Genomic DNA, 24,351 nt, shown 5'->3' on the forward strand with positions numbered 1-24,351 from the left:
GTTGCACTATGATCTGAGAGACTGTTATGATTTCCATTCTTTTGCATTTTGCTGAGGAGTGTTTTACTTCCAATTATGTGGTCAATTTTAGAATAAGTGTGATGTGGTGCTGAGAAGAATGCATATTCTGTGGATTTGGGGTGAAGAGTTCTGTAGATGTCTATTAAGTTAGCTTGGTCCAGAGCTGAGTTCAATTCCTGGATAGATTCATTAATTTTCTGTCTCATTGATCTGTCTAATATTGACAGTGGAGTGTTAAAGTCTCCCACTATTATTGTGTGGGAGTCTAAGTCTCTTTATAGGTCTTTGCTTCGTGACTCTGGTGCTCCTGCATTGGGTGTATACATATTTAGGCTAGTTAGCTCTTCTTGTTGCATTGATAACTTTACCATTATATAATGCCCTTCTTTGTCTCTTTTGATCTTTGTTGGTTTAAAGTCTGTTTTATCAGAGAATAGGATTGCAACCCCTGCATTTTTTTTTCTTTCCATTTGCTTGGTAAATCTTCCTCCATCCCTTTATTTTGAGCTTATGTGTGTCTTTGCATGTGAGATGGGTCTCCTGCATACAGCACACCAATGGGTCTTGACTCTTTATCCAATTTGCCAGTCTGTGTCTTTTAATTGGGGCATTTAGCCCATCAACGTTTAAGGTTAATATTGTTATGTATGAATTTGATCCTGCCATTATGATGCTAGTTGGTTATTTTGCCCATTCATTGATGCAATTTCTTCATAGTGTCCATTGTCTTTACAATTTGGTATGTTTTTGCAGTGGCTGCTACTGGTTATTTCTTTCCATGTTTAGTGCTTCCTTCAGGAGCACTTGTAAGTCAGGCCAGGTGGTGACAAAATCAGCAGTTGCTTCTCCACAAAGGATTTTATTTCTCCTTCGCTTATGAAGCTTAGGTTGGCTGGATATGAAATTCTGGGCTGAAAATTCTTTTCTTTAAGAATGTTGAATATTGGCCCCCACTCTCTTCTGGCTTGCAGGGTTTCTGCCAAGAGATCCACTGTTAGTCTGATGGGCTTCCCTTTGTGGGTAATCTGACCTTTCTTTCTGGCTGCCCTTAGCATTTTTTACTTCATTTCAACCTTGGCGAATCTGACGATTTTGTTCTTCAGTTTGCTCTTCTTGAGAAGTATCTTTGTGGTGTCCTCTGTATTTCCTGAATTTGAATGTTGGCCTGCCTTGCTAGGTTGGGAATGTTCTTCTGGATACTATCCTGAAGAGTGTTTTCCAACTTGGTTTCATTCTCCCTGTCACTTTCAGGTATACCAATCAAATGTAGATTTCATCTTTTCACCAAATCCCATATTTCTTGGAGGCTTTGTTCATTTCTTTTCACTCTTGTTTCTCTAATCTTGTCTTGTCACTTTATTTCATGGAGTTGGTCTTCAATCTCTGATATCCTTTCTTTCACTTGAGTAGTTCATCTGTTGAAACTTGTGTATGCTTCACAAATTTCTCATACTGTGTTTTTCAGCTCCATGAGGTCATTTATGTTCTCTCAACTGATTATTTTAGTTAGCAATTCATCTAACCTTTTTTCAAGGTTTTAGTTTTTTGCATTGGGTTAGAACATACTCCTTTAGCTTGGAGGAGTTTATTATTATCCATCTTCTGAAGCCTGTTTCAGTCAATTCATCAAACTCATTCTCCATCCAGTTTTTTTCCCTTGCTGGTGAGGAATTGTGATCCCTTGGAGAAGAGGCATTCTGGTTTTTGGAATTTTTAGCTTTTTTGCATTGGTTTCTCCCCATCTTCATGGATTTATTTACCTTTGATCTCTGAAGTTGATGACCTTTAGATGGGGTCTCTGAGTGGACATCCTTTTTATTGATGAAACTATTCCTTTCTGTTTGGTAGTTACCCTTCCAACAGTCAGGTTCCTCTGCTGCAGGTCTGCTGGAGTTTACTGGAGGTCCACTCCAGAGCTTACTTGCCTAGGTATCACCAGCAGAGGCTGCAGAACAGCAAATATTGCTGCCTGTTTCTTCCTCTAGTAGCTTTGTCCCAGAGGAGTGCCCGCCAGGTGCCAGCCAGAGCTTTCCTGTATAAGGTATCTGTCAGCTCCTACTGGGAATTATCTCCCAGTCGGGATACATGGGGATCATCGATCCACTTGAGGCAGTCTGTTTTTTATCAGAGCTTGAATGCTGTGCTGGGAGATCTGCTGCTCTCCTCAGAGCTGCCAGGCAGGAATGTTTAAGTCTGCTGAAGCTGTGCCCACAACCACCCCTTTTCCCAGGTGCCCTACCCCAAGAATGTAGGGGGTTTATTTATAACTCCCTGATGGGTGCTGCCTTTTTTCTGATGCACATATATTGAGGTATAGGCGGCCAGGTAAGGGTTGCTGCACCTGTCTGCCAAAAAGGTTCCCAGTTCATGGCCTTGGATGTTCTTGCTGTTGTTGTGACTGCTGCTCAACCAGGCTGTTCTGGCCTCTCCTGCCAGGGGCCTCATGGGTGACCTCTGCCAGTCTGCTCTATATTTAGCCTTGGGAAGAACCCCAGCACTCCACAGGTGTGCCACCCAGGTGCATTGCCACTCAGAGCAGTCTGGCCCCTATGCGCCCATGACCTCACTTCCTTGGGCCCTGCCCCAATTGGTGGCTGGCCCAGCTGCAGGCACCACTGTGGCCACCTCAGGGGACTTTTACTGGGGTTCCTCAGAAGTCATCTTGTCTACATTTGCCTTTCTTTTTCCAGGGGAGAATTTTAACTATCCCCCCTGCCCTTTTTAACCTATTTTTACTTTTGCTTTGCTTTTTCTTCCAGCCTCTAGGCCATATGAAACAATGACAGATTTTGTAGAGAGTAACTACTTACACTGAGCTTATGCATGCACATTTACACTTACTTAACCTTTAAAATTTTGACGAAGGCTTGAAGCCTTTCTTTTCTCCATGCTGCTGAGAGACCAGGTTGATTTATTCCTTGCATCAGGAGGGTCTCGGCTGGAGACCACCTCAGAGAGATTGGGTCCCATCTGGGGTACCAAATTTGTTGGAAACAAATGCCCAGTGCTGCAAAGAAAAATTAGCACTGAGGCAAAGGATCTCTCAGCAAGCAATTTTTACTTCCTGGACTGCAGAACGGGTACCCTCACTAGCCATCTTGCCACAAGAGTCCAATGAACGAAGGAAAAGCAGACATGTTTATCACTTAAACATTTGGGGTTGTCCCTACTGCTGTGTCTGATTTACATTGGCTGGAGCCAGACCTCACGATTTAAACTAAAACCCAATTGACTAATAACTTAAAACTTTTTTAAATGTGTGAAAGCAATGGAGATCTGGGACATGCCTGTGAGCATGTCCAGCACAGATATTTTGGTTAAAGATGTACTAAGTGCCTATAAGTATGTCTAGAAGCTACATAAGATAGGGCTTAACAAAGAGTTATTAGCATACTCAGGATTTATTCTTTAACAAGAAAGGAAACTTTAAAGAAAATCTTTTACTTCCCACCACCAGCCAATTATCTCAGCCCTATTTATTGACTAAGGAATCCTTTCTCCATTCTTTGTTTTTGTTAGACTTGTTGACAATTAGATAGTTGTAGGTGTGTGGTCTTATTTCTGGGTTTTCTATTCTGTTCCATTGGTCTATTTGTCTGTTCTTGCACCAGTACCATCTTGTTTTGGTTACTTCAGCCCTGTAGTATAGTTTGAAGTCAGGTAGTGTGATACCTCTATCTTTGTTCCTTTTGCTTAGAATTAACTTGGCTATTTGTTTTTCATTCCATATGAATTTTAATATAGTTTTTCCCTAGCTCTGTGAAGAATGCCAATGGTAGTTTAATGCGAATAGCATTGAATCTATAAATGACTTTTGGCAGTATGGCCATTCTAAAGATATTAATTCTTCCTATCCATGAGCATGGAATGTTTTTCCTTTAGTTTGTGTCATCTCTGATTTTGTTGAGCAGTGCTTTGTAGTTCTCCTTGTAGAGATCTTTTACCTTTTTTGTTAGTTGTATTCCTGGGCATTTTCTTCTTTTTGTGGCAATTGTAAATGAGAGTTTATTCCTGATTTGGCTCTTGGCTTGACTATTGTTGGTGTGTAGGAATGCTAGTGGTTTTGCACATTGATTTTGTATCCTGAAACCTTTCTGAAGTTATTTATCAGCTTAAGAAGCTTTTGGGTTGAGACTATGGGGTTTTCTAAATATAATATTGTATCATCTGCAAACAAAGATAGTCTGACTTCCTCTCTTCAAACTTAATGCCCTTCTTTCTTTCTCTTGCCTTATTGACCTGGCCAGAACTTCCTATACTGTGTTGAGTAGGAGTGGTGAGAGAGGGCATCCTTGAATGGTTTATTTTCTTCTCTTTAAAGAATCTCCATATTATAAAGCAAATTGAATATTATCAAGTTAGTCAGTAGCTGTTATTATCTACACTAATTCATGTATGGATTTTTGTTTTATCTTTTTGGATTGTCTTTTCATCTTATCTCTTTGAAATTAGACAGTTAATCCCTATAATAACTTGCTGATAACATATAAGAGTGTGATTCACAATTAGAGGTTAGTGAAATCTGCTTTCCAGGGTTGTCAGTGCACCTGTGTCAGTGCACTACTCTGTCACACTATCACACTATTGCTGTCAGGGAGACCCTGCTAATAAGAGAGGCTCCTCTAGTGGTAGGCCACCCATGTAAATCACACACAGGGGTGGTTTCCTCATGTTTGGGACCAAATTAGGGGCAGAAAGTAGAGTTCAAGAAAGATGATGTTTCAGTTAACCTTAACTGCCTTACAAAAAGATAGTTTGAAGAGGATGAAAGAGATAAAGACCATCTGGGTCTAGCCCAGTTCTCTCTTATGTATTTCTTCCTTCCTTCCTTCCACCCTCAGCTCTGGCCTTGAGTTTATTTATGTATACTGTTATAGGATTATTGTTATACAAAAAATAAAAAGGGAAGTAGATCAATTAAACAGAACATTTGATCAAGGAACATAATCTGAAATCTCCCTTTATTGTCAATAATAGAATTTTGCTTGGCATCAATAACATGAATAAATGTACCAGGTCTTCACTTTTTCAGACACAGATAAAAAAGTAGTATACATTTAATGGACTTATGAGAAGTCCAGCTGTGATCCCTGACACCAGCCTACTTAGTGTGGGGAGTTTGCTTCTCCTCAGGAAACAGTTGTGCTCATGCTTTCAATTGAAGAATGCTTCATAGGTTTTGAAATTAAAATGACAAAATCTTTAGCCATTTTTAGGCAATATTCTTTATGGCTTTGCTTTTGGATGTAGAAATAGATAAGGGGTTAAGTTTCCTTTAAAAGGTCTTTAAGTTGCCATTGAAAGGATGGATATGTTTGGAAAATGTAACAAAGAGCATTTGTGAAATTTGGATTACATCCTGTGAAGAGGCAGGATGAAAGAAGAATAAGTATTGTCCACACTACAATGAACATAAAATGGTTTCAATGATCAGAGGGGATTTTTGACTGACTAAGAGAATGTCATGGGATCAAAATTTATTTCTAATAGGGTTTAGTGAGGGGAATTTTTTTTAAGTCAAGTAATCAGGGATATAATTGCAACAAAAAATAAGGGTTGATCTATATAATCCTTCCTAGTGTAGTATGGAGCAAATGAAAAGATGGGGGAACCTCCAAAAATGAACCTCTAAAAAATGAAAAACTACATTATGCCTTGTAGAGAAACCAGAGAGTCTGTAGGCAGAACAGGAAGAGAAATTGAAAGCTGTGTACCACACAAATAGAGTCACCATTTCTTACATGATGAGCAGCTGTAGCATGAATTTACAGCACACATTGGATGGGAGGAAAGCTCATTACATTCTAAGAACAAATCCAAGAGCTACAGGAATTTTTTATGGAGAATCTTTAAATAAAGCAGAAACTTAGAACAACTGTAGTTGGAGAACCTAAGAATACTTGGTACTGATTTTAATTCTTATAAAAAAGAGGAAAAAATCTAGCAAGTCTCATATGAGGTATAAATGATGTGAAACACAGAAATCAGTTTACAATGAAACCTCTATTAAAATAAGAGAGAAAAAATATTTGACTTATAAAACATTTTCATAGCCCCCTAAGAGTGTAATCTGTTCCTTAGTTTGAAAACATTGAAGGAAATGCCAGAATCACAAAATATTATTTTTAAGGTTTTGGGCCAATACATAATTTTACTCATTAAAACTTAACTATATATTTTTCTTATTCCATACCTAGAATTCAGTTACTATCAATGTTTTAGTTCAAAATTATACAGAGAAAAGAATTACTTTGAGTACTTTAAATACAGGAATCAAGTGAAACCAGGTGAAAACTTCAATAAAAATTTGTACCCAGAGTAGTCAGAAGTGGTAGGTCAGCTCCCAAACCTCTCTTGATTTTAGGGGCCTAAAGGCTTTTCCTCTATGGGTATGCTTCTTCTTATCACGGCTTTTTTCAAAGTAAGTTGCACTTGCCTATGTTTGAACGGCTGTTCTCTGTGTTCCAATTCTTCATATCTTATATAAATAGGTTTTAAGTGATCAATTTTCAGTTTCACATCATATTGCATTATAAAAATATCTCTGTTTTTCTGATGCTTTAAACATCTCATATCCTAAAGTCCTCAATGAACAATTAAGCATGACTTTCTATTCAGTTTTCATAGTTTCTAATATAAAAGACTTTTGTAAGAGAAAAACAGTATTCAAAAGATGATACTCCATGGTAAAATATTGTATTAGTCTGCTTTCACACTGCTATAAAGAAATACCCAAGACTGAGTAATTTTAGAAGAAATAGGTTTAGTTGACTGAGAGTTCTGCATGGCTAGGGAGGCCTCAGGAAACTTATAATCACTATGGAAGACAAAGAGAAAGCAGGCACATTCTTCACAAGGGTAGCAAGAAAGAGAAGCATGTGAGAAGGAGGAAATGTCAAACACTTATAAAACCATCAGATAATGTGATAACTCCCTTACAATCCCAAGAACAGCATGGAGAAACCTGCTACCATGATCCAGTTGCCTCCTTCCCTTAACACATGTGGATTATAGGTCTCTCCCTCAACATGTGGGGATTACAATTTAAGATGAGACTTGGATGGGGTCACAGAGCCAAATCATATTATTCTGTCCCTGGCCCTTCTCAAATCTCATGTCCTTTATACATTTCAAAACCAATTATGCCTTCCCAACAGTCCTCCAAAATCTTAATTCATTCCAGCATTAACTTAAAAGTCCAAGTCCAAAGTCTCATCTGAAACAATTCCCTTCCACCTAGGAGCCTGTAAAATCAAAAGCAAGTTAGTGATAGTTACTTCCAAGATACAATGAGGTTTTAGGCATTGGATAAATGTTCCCATTCTAAATAGGAGAAATTGGACAAAACAAAGAGCTACAGGCCCCAGGCAAGTCTGAAATCCAACAGGGCAGTTACTAAATCTTAAATCCAAAATAATCTCCTTTGGCTTCATATCTCACATCCAGGGCATGCTGATGCAAAGGGTGGGCTCCCACAGACTTGGGCAGCTCCATCCCTGTGGCTTTGCAGGGTTCAGCCCCTGTGGCTGCTTTCATGGGCTGGCATTGAGCATCTGTGACTTTTGCAGGTGCATGATGCAAGTTGTCAGTGGATCTATCACTCTGGGGTCTGGAAGATGGTGGCCCTTTTCTCACAACTCCATTAGTCAATAAGCCAGTGAGGACTCTGTGTGGGGGCTCCAACACCACATTTCCCTTCTGCACTGCCCTAGCAGAGGTCGTCTATGAGGGCACCATCCCTGCAGCAGACTTCTGCATGGATACCCAGGCATTTTCAAACATCCTCTGAAATCTAGGCAGAGGTTTTCAAGCCTCAGTTCTTGACTTCTGTGCACCTGCAAACCTGACATTACATGGACACCGCCAAGGCTTGAAGCTTGCAGTCTCTGAAGCAACAGCCTGAGCTGTACTTTGGCCCCTGTTAGGCATGGCTGGAGCTGGAGCAGCTTGGATGCAGGGCACCAAATCCTGATGGTTCACACAGTAGTGTGGACTTGGGACCAGCCCACAAAACAATTTTTTCCTCCTAGGCCTCTGGACCTATGATGGGAGGGGTTTCCATGAAGGTCTCAGATGTGCCCTGGAGACATTTCGCCATTGTCTTGGCTATTAACATTTAACTCCTTGTTACTTATGCAAATTTCTGCAGCTGGTTTCAATCTCTCCCCAGAAAATGGGTTTTTCTTTTCTACCACACAGGCTGCAAATTTTCCAAACTGTTATGTTCTATCATCTCTTGAATGCTTCGATGCTTAGAAATTTCTTCTTAGAAATTCCCTAAATCATCTCTCCGAAGTTCAAAGTTCCACAGATCTCTAGGATGGGGCAAAAGGTCACTAGTCTCTTTGCTAAAGTATAACAAGAGTCACCTCTGCTCCAGTTCCCAACAAATTCCTCATCTCCGTTTGAGACCCCCTCAGCCTGGACTTCATTGCCCACGTCACTTTCAACATTTGGTCAAAATTATTCTACAAGTCTTTAGGAAGTTCCAAACTTTCCCACATCTTCCTGTCACCCTCTAAGCCCTCCAAACTATTCCAACCTCTTCCTGTTACCCAGTTCCAAAGTCTCTTCCACATTTTCAGCTTATTTTTATAGCAATGCCCCACTACATTTGTACCAATTTCCTGGATTAGTTCACTTTCACACTGCTATAAAGAAATACCTGAGATTGGGTAATTTAGGAAAGAGGTTTAATTGACTCACAGTTCCACATGGCTGGGGAGGCCTCAGGAAACTTACCGTCATGGCAGAAGGTGAAGGAGAATCAACAACCTTCTTCAAATGGCAACAGGAGAGAGAAGCATGAAGGAGGAACTTCTAAATACTTATAAAACCATCAGATCTCATGAGAACTCACTTATTATCCCAAAAACAGTGTGGGAGAAATTGCCCCCATGATCCAATTAGCTCCTTTCTTTAGACATGTGGAGATTACAGGCCCCTCCCTCAACATGAGGGGATTACAATTTGAGATGAGATTTGGGTGGGGATACAGAGCCAAACCCTATCAAATATGCTAACTTAAAAAACAAAAGTTTGCAAAGGAGATACAAATTTGTAGAACATAAAGGTAATATTCATCAGCAAACTGCTATTGCATTTTAATTTCAAAGGAACCAAATTATAAATGGTTTAAGTTTTTACCTGAAGACATATACTAGACTTCAGTCCTAAAAAAATGGTAGGATGATACAAAATTCTCTAACACTATTAGTCTTTCTCAGGTTAAATAATATTATCTTCCTTATGTCTTGTCTCTAACCATGACAATAAGACTAGATTTTAGTATTTCACTGAGGCACATTTGAGCTTTTGTAAATCAGTTACTTGCTGATTATTTTCATAAGCTTTTAGCATCCTTCCCAATCTTGAGAGGTACAATATAACATAGTGTAGTGGTGCCAACCAGAGAGGATGTGAGCATTTTCCAAGATACATAAACATGAAGAGTTTTAAGGCAATCAATTTCCTGACACTTTACTTTCGTATGTAGCTTTTCCCCCAAAATCGTTCTGACAGAAAACAAGCCTATGTTCACAAAAACCCAAGTACCACTTTATAAAGGATATGCATACTCCTCATTCATTTTATAACTTACTCTGTTGCATTACCCCATAGGCTAAACAAATCTGCGTGCCTAAGGAAGGCAAGCCTCTTCCAGTGATTAATCATAACACCATGAACCTAGAGGCCTTTTAGGCTCTCCCAGCTTTACACATACTTTTGTTAAGGATAAAGCCTAGAGGTAGCAACTGATATTTTTGCCACTTAAGAATGTGATGGATTCAGGTACGTATAAAGGTATAAAAGTATAACTTTTATTTAGCAATGTTTCTTCTTTCCTTCCTTCCTTTGTTTTAGTTTTATTTTGTTTTGTTTTTGACATAAGGTCTTGCTCTGTTGCCCAGACTGGAGTGCAGCGGCGCAATCATGGTTTACTGGAACCTTGACCTCTGGGCCCAAGCAATCCTCCCAAGTAGCTGGTACTACAGGTACACATCACCATGTCTAGCTAACTTTTATATTTTTTTATAGAGATGGGGTTTCACTATATTGCTTAGGCTGGTCTCAAACTCCGGGGCTTAAGCAATCATCCCATCATGCTGGAATTACAGGCGTGAGCCACCGTGCCCAGCCTTCTTTTGCCTTCTGTTTCAAAAAAATTCTTTTTTGAACTTCCAGCTCAAAAAATTACAGTTCAAAAAATTCTTTTTTGAACTTCCAGCTCAAAAACTGGGTACCAGTTAAAGCGTTGGTACCCAGTTTTTGAACTCCTTTCTAGTTTTATGACCAAACATAAAATCACATAATAATCAGTTACTAAGGAATGCTTGTTGTTGTTGTTGTTGTAAGTAATCAGCTGAAAACTCAATTAGGTTCCTATTCAATTTTATAGAAAGAAAAAACATGGGAACTGTTTGACTTGCAAGTAAATTTGTTGCCCATTATATTGAAATAGAAACGTTGGGCACATTCTCAAATTATCTTGTTCACACCCTTTTTTCCCTGCCATCATCAGCACTTTACTGGCACAGTCACTCTTCCACTTTCACGCTGGAAAAAGACACTATACTTTAAAGAATAGGACCTGGTTTTCTGAGCAGTCACCAAGATGCAACCAAGAAGTATGGGGGAGCTAGATCATGTGGATATAAATCTTGATCAAATAAAAGAAGAAGAGTAAGGGAGCCAAGGAGAAAATTTCCCCCCTTTCCCTCTCTCTTATAGACTACTCAGAATTGAAGTTCCTCCTTTTATCCATTCCAGAAAAGTCTAAAACATAGAGTGACTACGACTGCTAAATAACTTGCTATGTCTCTTTGTGGTTTTGTTAATGTAATTAGTATAGTACAGTGCTTGCCTCTCTTCTCCTTCCTTCCCTTTTCTTTGCTGCCTTAGGCTCTTACCCTCCATTTATAAAGTGTTGGTTCTGACAAGAACTGTGAAAGGCCTGAGATTTTACCCTGCCTGCAAGGTAACAAATGAGCCTGTCACAGTTTCACAGATGCTGATAAGACATGAGCCTTCTGGGTCAGAGAAAAGGAGCTTTAATACTCAACAGCATAGCAGGCAGTGAGTAGCGTGAACTCCATGTTTACATTGGCATCCTTTGTCCACCTGGGGAACAATATGCTTGCGGTAGATTTCTGTTTAACAGCTGAGGAATCCCAACCCTGGGAAACTCTCAGTCTTTTGAAGGATCTGTTATTAAACCTTTTCCCCAAAGGTGAATATTTTCTTTATTATCTTGGTTAAAACAATTCTGCCTTCCGTGCCCGAAGGTGACACTATCTCTTTTTTCCAAGGTTTTTTGCTACGCAAACATTCCTCAAAACTTAATTTGAAACAAAAGCTGTCACAGATGTGACAATTGGTCTGGTAGCTAGTTTATAATTTTAACTTTTATTAAAAAGATATAGAAAATATTAAACATTTTATGATCAAATTAAGAGGAGAATTCATGGTAATCAGGATAAATCTCACATGGCATGACTTGGAAAAACAGATTTTAGTCACTATTGAACAAAACACATTAAGTCTGAAAGAAATTGCATTAAAATTTTATCCATGGTTTTTCCCAACATATTTTAAAATTTTCAATATTTCCAGAAAATATTCAATTACATTTAAGACAAAGCTTTACTACTGTATGTTTTTAGGTTATTCTTAGGTGCTTTCAAGTATTAGAGAATAATATTGAGAAGAATAGGAATGTTTCCCTGTCATTTAAATATGCGGAAAATATGATTTTTAAGCATTTAACAATTGTTACGGATGCTTTTTCTGATATTTTCTCAATGAACTTCCTTCTGGAAGTTCAAAAAAGATTTTTTTTGAAATAGGAGACAAAAGAAGGCGGGGCACGGTGGTTCACACTTGTAATTCTGGCATAAGGGGATGATTGCTTGAGCCTCAGAGTTTGAGACCAGCCTAAGCAACATAGTGAAACCCCATCACTATAAAAAATACAAAAGTTAGCTAGACACGGTGGTGCAATAGGGCCAACTCAGTTGTCATTTGAGTAAACTGACAAGGTAAGAAATGTCACCTAGTGTCAGCTGAGCAATTTTGTGTAGAGGTGACACTCAAAACTAGGTAATTTGTCAAAAGTACAAACGTTTTCAGTTATAAGCATGGATGTATGAGCATAGTAAAAGACAATAAAATACAAAACTCCAAAAGAAGTAATGCTATAATCACTAGAGTTATTGACTAATTTTACTTTTCCTTTTACAATTCTATATTTTGTACAATTTTTGTTTTTTTGAGATAGGGTCTCTATCTGTTGCCGGGGCTGAAGTGTAATGGTGAAGTCACAGCTCACTGCAGACTTGATCCCCTAAGCTCAAGTGATTCTCTCACCTCAGCCTGTTGAGTAGCTGGGGCCACAGGCACGTGTCACCATGCCTTGCAAATTAAAATATATATATATATATATTTGGTAGAGACAGGATCTCAGTATGTTGCTCAGGCTGATTTTGAACTACTGGCCTCAAGCAATCCTTCTCCCTCACCCTCCCAAAGTGTTGGATTATAGGTGTGAGCCACCATACCTGGCTTGTATTTTATACAATTTCAAAAGTAAACTTGTGTAACTTAACTAATCAGAGAAAGCACATGTGCATACTATATATCATCAAATCTACAATACCACCTATTATGAGATACACGATTATCTTTTGTTTCACTGGGGAGAAATGCTGCCTATTGGAGACATGACATGATGTTAAATGCCATTGATTATAAGATAACTCAAAATTTCAGAAATGCTAAAATGCAAAAAAAAAATTGCTTTCGAATGAATGGATTACAATATTTTGTATAGTAATTTTTAAAATTTTGCTATTAAAGTATCATTTGCATACATTAAATTCACCCATGTTAGAGTATAGTTCTGTGAGTTTTGACAAATATAAAGTTACATAATCACCCTGCCACCAAAAGTGAGATGTAGAACAGTTCAATCACTCTTTGTAATTCTCCTATGTCCCATTGTAGTCAATTTCTCCCCATACCATCAGTCTCCTACAGCTATGAACCTGTTCTTTATTCCTATAGTTTTGCCTTTTCCAGAGTGTCATATAAACAGAATCATATAGTAAGCAGACTTTTAAGTTTGGCTTCTTCTACCACTTAGCATGATACATTTGAGGTTTATCTATGTTCTCGCGCATATCCATGGTTCATTCATTTTTTTGCTGAGTAGCATTTCATTGTGTAAATGAAACACAATTACCTTATTCATTCATTAGTTAAAGGACATTTAGACATTTAGGCTTGTTTGAGTTTTAGACATTAAGGTTGGTTGGAGATTACAAACAAAGGTGTCATAAATATTTATCTACATTGTTTTTCCCAGAATATAATACTTGTTTCTTTTTTTTTTTCCTTCTTTTTNTTGAGAGAAAGAGTCTCACTTGCGGTGGCACAATCTGGGCTCACTGCAACCTCTGCCTTCCAGGTTCAAGAGATTCTCCTGCCTTGGCTTCCTGAGTAGCTGGGATTACAGGTGTGTGTCACTATGCCTGGCTAATTTTTGTATTTTTAGTAAAGACGGGATTTCACTACTTTGGCAAGGCTGGTCTTGAACTCCTGACCTCAAGTAATCTACCCACCTGTCTATCAAAGTTCTGTGATTACTAGCCTGAGCCACTGTGCCTGGCCAGAATATAATTTTTTATTCCACTTGGGTAAATATTGAATAATGGCTTGCTAAGTCATGTACTAAATGTATGTTTAACGTTATCAGAAACTGACAAACTATTTTCCAAAGTGACTATACTAGCTTGCATTTCCTCCAGCCATGTTTGAGAGTTCCAGTTGCTTCACACTCTTGCTAGCAGCAGTGGATATTGTCAGGTTTTGTTATTTCTATTCTGACAGGTAAATAGTTATACTTATGGGTAGTTTTCCTAGTGACAAATTGGGTTGAGCGTTCGTTCAATTGATTATTTACCATGTGTACATCTTCTTTGGTGAAGTGTCTGTTCAAATATTTTGCCTATTAAAAAATTGGTGAGTTGTTTGCTTAAAATTGAATTTTAAGAATCCTTTATATATTCTGGATACAAGTCTTTTATCAGACTGTAGTTTGCATTTTCAGCAAGTTCCCAGGTGCTGCTGATACTGTTGTGCTTTTGGGAGTAGCAATAGCTACCCACAGGGCTTATTAAACTTTAACATCCTTAAAAACCACCTAGGGTGGGATGGGACCCAGAAGGTCTGGGGTATACCTGAGATTCTGCACCACCAACCAGATCTTAGAAGAACTCTGATGCTTCTGTGCACACAGGTTTGCAGAAAGGGCTTAGAGGGATCACAGAAGGAATCCAAGGAAGAGTTTCATTTTGGCTAAGATTGAAGGATGCATATATTTCTCCAGAAAGATACAGGGTAGAGAAGAATAGAAGGTGAGAGAGGAAAAAAAAGAGAAGAATAATTTTGTAGAGGGCATAACATGAGCCATGCCAGGTTGAATGAAAAAGGTGAAGACATTGGGGATGGAAGATGACTTCTTATGAGAGGTAAGCCACAGTCATATTGCAAGACATGTTTGAATTTTCTTTCCTGTGGGTGGAAGTGCATTGAAATATTTCAATCAGGAGAGTCATGTGATCAGACTGTCAGTATAGAAATATGTCTCTGACAGTGGAATAAAAGTATGATTGGAAAAGAAAGTGGAGGCTGGAAAACCAGTTGTTGCAATTGTGCAGTGAGAAATGATGGATGTTTTAATTAAGGCGGTTACAATGGGGTGCAAGAGGAGGAGCCAGATGAAGAGATGTTTATGAAGAGCTATCAACATGACTAGGTAAAAACTGAATGTAGGGGAGGGAGCAGGGGAAAGCTAGATGCAAACTGGATGGTGTCATTTATCAGAATAAGGAATGTGTGTTTAAGGACTGTTTTGTGCAGATGACCAGGTTCATTAGATATACTGAGGCTAAGGTAATTCATGTATAGCCACCTGCAAATGTCTACAAGATATTTGTGAAAGAAAGGGGGAGAGAAGAGACAAATGGGTCAAAGTTATGAGCTTGGTAGTAATCTGGTTCTGTCAATTGAAGTGAAGTTCCTTGATGAAATGTATAGAGTGCAAAAGAGATGAAAAGAATCAAAGTCTCTTTTGTATCCAAGAGACCCTCACATCTAAGAGGTAAATGAAAGAAGAGATCCAGTGAAAGAAAGGAAGGCATTTCTCTCAATAGGGCAAATTATTTCAATTTGAAATTCAGCAGGGAGACAATATCAGTCTCAAGGAATTGATTTGAAATTCTTTCTTTTAATATTTAATACATATGTTCACCCTTTATAGACAGTAGATAAACAAAATATTTTCAATTTCCATAATTTTCCTAAGGTAAAAGATAATGATCATTTAATACATGTTTAACTTTTGGTTTGTGGAAGGTCTTTCATGCCTTGTTTTCTATTTAAGTCTTCAATTACTTCTCAGTAGAGAGCATAACAAGAAAAACTGTTATTTCCTTCCTTGCATCTAAATTTATTTAAGATATTTAAGAACTGAATATCTGCAAACAGTACCAGGCAATGCAGTAATTATACGATTACTAAAGGGCACAGTTGGTATGAACATATTTCATTTAGATGCAAACTTTGCTGCTGTATTTCAGACACTTCATAAAATGCACTGATCCACACTAGAAATTAGCAGAGATTTACCATATATTGATAGAATCAGTTTATAGCATGTTTACAAATATTTCTCTATCATTTGCTCCCAAGATGACAATTACTGCAGGCTTATGAAGGGGCATGATCTAGCTCTTCTGTCCAGGTTCTATTTCAAGAAGGACTATGCAATTGAATCCTTAACTGCATAGATGTATTAATTTAGGGTGTAACAGCACACTGGACCCAGGCTCAGAAGACCCGAAGTTAAAGTACTGATTCTTCTGTTTCTTAGATGTTTTTCTTGGGTAAATTGGTTCAGTTTATTTCAAAAAATATTTTACTGGATTTCTAGTATTACCAAGTACTGGAGAAACAAAGCTAAGTGAAATATAAACATGCATAGAAGATTTCATAATAATAAGAGAAGTGGGCACAGGGCACTGTGAGTTTGAAAGAGATTCTTCTTCTTCAGCTTGAGGAATAAGAGGTGGCCAGCATTTCTAGAGGAGAAGATCCCTGAGATGACTTTTAGGCGTGGAAATCATCACTTTTTCTCCACCCATAAACCAGGTCACACATGTTTATGTCTAAAAATCTCTTTTATTCTGCTAAAAGAGAGCAAAAATGCAGTGCAGAATGAATAATAGTGTGTGCCTGGGGAACCAAAGGTAGTTTCGTATTACTAGAAATTAAATCCTGAGATGTGGCTTCCTCAAAGTTCAGGCAGATGTCATCGAGGCTTCACAGCTGGGATAAAAGCTTGGCCTGTAATTGAAGTGATTTGTTGACATAAGAAAAGCAGTCACAGTTAAAAACCTGCATTGGTGTTATATAACTCTGGTGGCAGTGTGTAGGGTGTATTTGAAGGCGGCAAATCTGGAACCGTTTTTCATGATTCAGTGAGGCATGATAAGGGCTTGAACTTGGCCATGACAAAGTCTGGGAAAGGAAGGACACAATTAAGAAAAAGTAAGGAGGCAACTACTTATGACAGTGCTTGCTGAGCTAGAAAAAGTACAGCTTTAAGAGTGAGGGAGGCCTGAACTTGAACCCTAGCTTCATTACTTAAAAGCTTGAGCCCTTTGCAAGTTTCTATAATTCCTGATTTTCTGTAATCCTGGAAGTGAGGGTGACTTTGCCTTGTGCCATTCTAGGGATTAGGTATAACGTAAAGCACCTGAAATAAATAATTATTATTACTAGCAGTATGATTTGCTTAACATCTCTTAAACTCAGTCTCCTCTCCTGCCTTACACATTTGTGATATTACAGTGAGACAGTATACGTTAATGGTGAATAACCTTTTGGGTAAAGAATTTCAGAAAGAAGTGTGCTATAGGCTACTTTTTTCTTCACTTGAAAGAAAAATAGCTTTAAATCTTATCTTAAAAAAGATGATTTTCGCTAACTAATGCAATTTATTGTTTTATTAAATAAAAACAAGATGATGAGAATATTGGTCATTGAAATGTTAATAATGAGCACCTTTGAGAATAAAAAATAAAAGTGTTACATTACTGTGGTTAAGAACACAAGATCTGGGGTCAGATTGATGGCTGATTGTCTCTGGGAAAGCTAGTTTACTTCTCTATGCCTCATTTTCTTGATCTCTAAATGGCTATACCTCCTAAGATATTTGTGAGTACTCAGTGAGATAATTACGCATGTAAACTGAGATAATTATGTTTATAAACTGTTCAGCTATTTGTTGGGCACATGCTGCGGACTTAAATACTGACTATTTTTTTAGGACCATGTTCAAAGGAGTGACTTCATATACACTAATTCATTACATGTTTTTTTAAAAATATCCAAAGATGGGTATTATTAGTATTATCATCCCTAGGTAAAATTATGCTGTTTGAGGTCACATACTAAGAAAGCAGTAGCAGTGAGGCTAGAATCTGTTCATTCTATTCAGTGTTAGATTTCTTGTTTCTGATATGTACTCTTACAGAGAACATGCTGGTGGTCCTCTCCCTGCACCCCAGCCAACCTGGGTCTTTCTGGCCCCCAAGACTGTAGGATAATCTCTGCTTAAGCCAAATGCAAACATCTGTAACACGGAGTACAGTTTTCTGGAGGGGCTGGCTGCTGCTCAGCCTGCACTGAGCTCTAGAGGGCCCAGTCTGCTGAGGAACTCAGCTCCAGTTCCGCTCCTCCCATGAGTGAGTGGTCCTCCTGGCCAATTCACAGTTTTCCATTTACACCTAGGCCTCACCAACTGGGGTGCATGTTCTTGGAATCAAGGAATGTTCGTGATGCTCCTCTAGGGTCCCAGGTCTCTCTTTTTTGTGTGACCTGACAGGCTCTTAGCTTAAATGCCATGTGAATAGGGTCATTGTTTTAGGTTACGGGTTTCTTCTTATTAAGGGACACTAAGTTGAAGTCCTTTCAAAACCATCATAGACAGAAATACTTGTTATAAATGATAATAATAATAATAATAATAGCAAGTAGGGTGAAAAACAGTGGCTGGAAGAATGTCATCTGTCAGTGGATATGCTCATTCATGGACAGGCTCTACTTTTCATGTGTCTACTCTTCCTATTTTACAGATAGGAACAAGTAGAGAAAAACATGGAAATTAATATGCTTTTCAGAAAAATATATGCTCTCCCACCTCACATTCAAAGGTAAAACTTGAGATGGATGTTGAGGACTTGAATAGAAATAGAAGTAATAATTTCCTGATTTCTACTTCTCAAATGCATTCTAAGATCCTTCTCATGTCCCCAAATTTGATACAGGTGTTATGCTCTGAAGTTGCCTAGCCTTGGTAGGCTTTTCTCATTGGGTGAATTACCACCAAGATTAGAAATTATCATTACAATTATTGTGATGGATAAATTCAGTTGTAATTATCATTATGGTTTATCTACTTTTTCCTGCTCATTTGTATTAACACATTTTGGTAAGACTACAAGTAACTGTCTCTAGATGAAAAAGAAAAAAAGAAATGTTAAATGGACTCTGAGAGAGAATTCATTCATATATTTATTATCTACCTTCACTTGTGATACCAAAGAAGTAATTTATAGGGCACAGATGCATCAGCAATGTTGAGTATATAAGTCATACATTGGTTGGAATAGAAAGGGTTTTGAAATTCTTTAAATCTCACTGCCACATGTGTACCTATGCAACAATTTTGCATGTTCTTCACATGTACCCCAAAACCTAAAATGCAATAAAATAAATAAATGGGAAAAAAAGAAATTATTTAAATCCAGCTCAAACCAATACTAACTTAGGAATAAGCAATATCCTCTTTTTTGGACAAATATTGTCTATCATGTCCATATGTGTTTTTCTAAAGGCTTTTAATTGGTGTTTTAGACTGTTAATGTGAAATACTGCATTTCATCAAGTAACTGCCACAGGTCCCTGCCCAAACATAACATTTTTGATGACTCTGTTACCAATAATCAAGATTTAAAAACAAAACAAAACAAAAATCTAGCCATCAGTCATAAGTTTGTCTGTTGGTCTACTTTCTGAAGGGCCAGCAAATGAGTTGCAGATGGATCAGTATTTACAGTTCCCTGACATGTCCTGAAGGCTTGGTGGATGTTTCCTTCAGTGTCACCACAACACAGCATTTAAGGCTTCCATTTAAAAGGAGCCCCTCCTTAAGAGAGAGTAGGAGGAAGAGGGCTGCACATGGAGCCGTAGGAGTGTGAGTGGCTCAGCAGGTGAAGGTTGCTGTTCATTGTCACAAAGGGTGGACTGACAGAGAGAAGATCTGTGTTTGTCTGCAGTGACTGTGGCCAGCCACACTGGCTTCCTTTCAGCTTCTCCTTTCTCTCCCCAGAGACTTGTCCTGCCAGTGACACTCTGACCTGAGTCTTCAGGTGGACACTGTCGTCCCATTCTATAGGACTTGGCGCAAATATCACCTCCTTACAGGCAGGTTTTCTGACCACCTTCTCCAAGCAGATGCCTCTTACTCCTTTTTGCCATTGCACTCTCTTATTTTCTTCACATCACCTTTTGCAAGTTCTTTGTATGTAGACTTTGAAAAAATGAGCAATCATCCCTTTCGGGCTATAACTTCAGGAGTCCATGTCTGTTTGGTTCTTCACTGTTCATTTAATGCAGAGCATTGCACATAGCACTCAGTAAATGTTTATTAAACAAATGTTGAATGAAGGGTTTTATGGAACGAAAGTATTCCCCACCTTAGGTCTTTTTATCTCTCTGATTAATGTTTGTTATTTATGATAACTTTTCAAAATTAATTAAATTTAGCAAAATTATTATGTTATGTGTCATTTTTGTGGAAAGCATTATCTTCTCATCTTTAAAAACAAAAACAATTAGTATCAGAGTTTCTTTTGGAAAGAGAATTTTTCCCCTAGAAAATAGCTATATAGGCTGCTTCAGCTGGGTTAGGAGAAACACCAAGGACACGGCTTATACCATTAAAATGGAAATATGCTGCTAGGTGCAATGTTCAACTGAATATGTTCATCTTAATCTGAGGTTCGAAGAGGGAGCCATGCTACATGGTGGGACTCTGAAACCTTCTAAGAAAGGAATTAACAATTAAGCAGATGAACAGTATCTTGAAGCAGAGTAGTCAAAATCTTTAGAGAGCATGAACTGACATAAATTGCTTTTACAGCATCAAACTTTGGAAAAATCTGTGGCTCTCTTTTGGGGCCTTAATCTCTGGAGTATTGGTTTCTCATTTTTGTTGTCATTGAGAATGTGACTCATATGTCTGCACCTTTTTCAAAGCCAGCCAAGTCTGGAGAAACACCTGCTAAATATAAAATCCACACACTTCAGGGCATTTACTTTTCTCAATACACCAAACATGCAGTTAAGAAATGAATGTCATGAAATAGACATTTGAAAAAACTATCCCTTCCTTGAGATGTAAATATTAGTAAGGAAAACTCATTTGTTTTACCTTTTTGGTTTAAAAATTATAGGTGAGTAATACCTTGTTAAAATATATAAATTCATAAATTATCATTATTGTCAAGCCACACATATAATTATGCTTTTGCTCATATAAAATGAGCCTGATTGTACATTTACAGTTCTGTGGGCTTGATGGCTTTCCCTCTCAAACCTCAGAGGAAAGAAAATTCCCCTTCAGCTACCATTTTGCAAAAAAAAGTCTTTCTTTGAGATGCCTATATTATATGGCTGCTGAACAGATTAAAGGAGGGCTTTTGAAATGGGTTTAGAGCAGGTTCATATCTGGTTTTTCAGCTGAGTTTATATGCACATATATTCTTTTGAATTATTCAGTATTGCTTCAGTTGTCCAGTGTTCTGCCCCAGGATTATTTATGTTCAGCTGAGCTTCAAGAAAGAAATGTACAAAGAGACGGTGATGATTAGAGGAAAAGAGCACAGGATTTGTACTTTGGAATCAGACACAAGGGGATGGCTTAGTCATGTTGCTTAACATCTACGAAAATCATTTTTGCTTAACTGTAGAACAGATTTATTTAGGATCACTTCTGCTACATGAGGTCCTGTGGTTTAGATGGCATATAATGGTACATTTTGAGAGTTGAATGGTTACAGTATGCAAATTAACTTTTAGACTATGCTTATTCTCATATGTTTATCTGCAGCTCTCTGCATGAAACATCTTTCTCTTTCCTGTTTATTTACTTGGTTAAATTCTTGTCCTTCAAAGTGAATTTCCCTTGACAGAGAGCCTTTTCTGACTTGCTGGTGTCTATTACATGCCCCTTCTTTCATGTCCAGTTTCTTGACTTAACATACAATATTAAAACTTTTTCTTGACTTGCCATTTCCCCCATTAGTCTCTGAGTTCCACGAAGGTGGGAATCTTACTTTTTAAAATCATTTTGCCCTCTGTGTCAATTACAAGCATCACTCTGATGGAGAGTTGGCTCTCAGTAAATACTGATCTAATGATTTATTTGTTGATTCTTTATTTTAAAGGGTTGAATAATTTGGCATTACAATTATATATTTTATTTCTGGTTTCACGTTACCTTTCTAACAGAGGAATGACGGAATATTAGATCAGAAAGAGAACTTGGAATCCAACTCAGCAACAAAATTTTGCATAGGAGAAAATGAAAATCAAGAGAAATTAAAGAGTCATTAATAATTAATGACAGAACCAGTATTTCAGAGAGGGAGGCACTGTTCAAAGGTGAATGCTATGGGTTTGAGGTATTAAACTCTGTATTAAACTCTGAATTAACCACTTGACTCTGGCTAAGACACTGATCTTTCCAGTTTTCAGTTTATTCACCTCTAATATAGAGAAGAAATTCAGGAAGGAGGGTGATGTGGCGATGATTAAACAAGTTAATATACGAGAAAGCATATATAATTGCACAGAGCTATATAACAATAGTCATAACTACTTATTCTTAGGATTCTTATTAGAGAACTCTCGATGCTGTCTCTGATTCCAAGAGAAAACACTTAACCTAGACTATTTAATACCACAACAGATAGGTGTGAAGAGCCTTTCTTGTTTAAAAAGAACCTTTGCAATTAAGTTATTGAGTATTCCTGCAAATACCTGCTAAGGAAACTACTACCCATTTGATTTCTATCTAGTCTCTCTTTTTTCCTCCAGTTTAATTATCCAGCTTCAAGATTGTTAAATAGTACATGCTGTCTTGATTCTAACCTGCAAATAACAAGCTGTCATTTGTGAATTCCTTCCTGAATTAAAGATAATTAGAAGGGCTCATTTTCTTGTGATTAATGTTTGGAAGAGAACCGGGACATAGAATATTTTTGGTCTATTATTTTGCCATTCTAAAATAATGCTGACATTTGATTCTCATACTAAGCTATTCTGAACACTTCTTAGCCATCAGACATCTAATGTAATGCAGCTTGTGCTGACACATAAATGTTTAAGGATGATATTCAGAGTTAAGTCTTGCTGTTGCTTAGTGGTAGACAGTGGTAGTAAGAAGAAAAAAGAAGGCAGGAAGGGAGTGCCTTTGTGTCTACACTTTTTCTTATCTGCAGAATAAATTCATGTGTAAATTTTATACATGAATTCTATCTGCAGAAAATTTTTTTTTCTTGGGTCCCTAAAGTCAGGCAACCCTGGTCATCTAGATGTTTTTACAGCTATGACTTTTTCTCTTATTAAACATAAGAACAATTGTACCTCACCAATGGACGAGGCTCTTCCTTCATGCTGAACTCACCCTCACTTTTTATGTGACATATTTAACAATTTTACTTCTGCATGCAGCTACTTTGGTATCAAGTCCAAAACAAAGCCAAAGGATTAATAATTCACAGCACTTCCAACTCTTCTGAAAGGTGTAGAGAATTGGTTTTAAATTAATGTATGTAATTTGTAGAAAATTTTCTGGCAAAAGTAATTTACTTCTTTTAAATTATTCTTCAGTTTTACTTCTTTGCTACAGAGGCAAAGCTTTAGTATAATTTTCTGCCATCTGATAGACTTTCACTTATTTGCAGGTGGCTACAGTTTTTATAAGGCTTCTGATCTCATTTGAACATGAACTTGCCATGGTTCTTTAGCCAGTATGGCTCCCATTTTCTTCACTAATGTGCTTGTCTCCTCTTAGGTGTACATTAGTTTTCCAGTGTTTTTCTAAAAGGATGGAAGCTACAGACACAGTATTTGAAGCCCTTGACCTCATGCTACTCATACATGAAATTAATGTTTCTATTTCTTTCTTTGCTGAGTCTCTTTCTAGAGATCCTTGTCTGTTTCTTGGCTCCTTCATTGCTCTTCTTTTCGACTGAATCTTCTTTCTTTTTATTTTGTTGTTCTCCTAGAACCTAGAAAAAATTACATTGAGTATTTTTTCTAGCATGTATTTTTTAGTATGTTTCTGTTAATTGTTAACTACATTTTCAAAAAATAATCTATAGTGCATGTTTCCTGCTACTTCCCTTTTGTTCTACTCCCTAAACATAAACACCATTAATGGTTTTTTGTGCTTTCTTCCAAATATGATATATGTATATATTTATTTTTTCTTAGCCTTGATGTATTTATACATGATATATTTATATAATTTTTTTATTTATATTAAATAGATACATGCTAGATTTGTATTAGTCTATTTTCACACTGCTATAAAGACATACCTGAGATGGAGACTGGGTAACTGATAAAGAAAAGAGGTTTAATTGGTTCGTAGTTCTGTGCGCTATGCTTCTGGGAGGCTTCTGCTTCTGGGGAGGCCTCAGGAAACTTACAATCATGGTGAAGGTGAAGGGGAATCAAGCATGTCTTCACATGGCTGACAGGAGAGAGAGCGAGCAAAGGGGGAGGTGCTACAGACTTTCAAACAACCAGGTCTTATGAGAATTCTGCCACAACAAGGGGAAAGTCTGCTCTCATGATTCAACCACCTCCTACCAGGCCCCTCCTCTAACACTGGGAATTGTAGTTTAACATGAGATATGAGTGGGGACACATAGCCAAACCGTATCAAGGCCCCAAATTGTGTGTGTGTGTGTGTTTTCTTTCTCTTTCTTTCTTTCTTTTCTTTTTTTCTTTCTTCTTTCTTCCTTTCTTTCTTTCTTTCTTTCTTTCTTTCTTTCTTTCTTTCTTTCTTTCTCTTTCTTTCTTTCTTTCTTTCACTTTCTTCTTCCTTCCTTCTTTCTTTTCTTTCTTTCCTTCTTCCCTTCTTCCTTTCTTCCTTTCTCTTTCTTTCTTCTTTCTTTCTTTCTTTCTTTCGTT

The sequence above is a fragment of the Cebus imitator genome, unplaced genomic scaffold (genome assembly GCF_001604975.1).
Source record: "Cebus imitator isolate Cc_AM_T3 unplaced genomic scaffold, Cebus_imitator-1.0 Scaffold233, whole genome shotgun sequence".
Taxonomy (NCBI): domain Eukaryota; kingdom Metazoa; phylum Chordata; class Mammalia; order Primates; family Cebidae; genus Cebus; species Cebus imitator.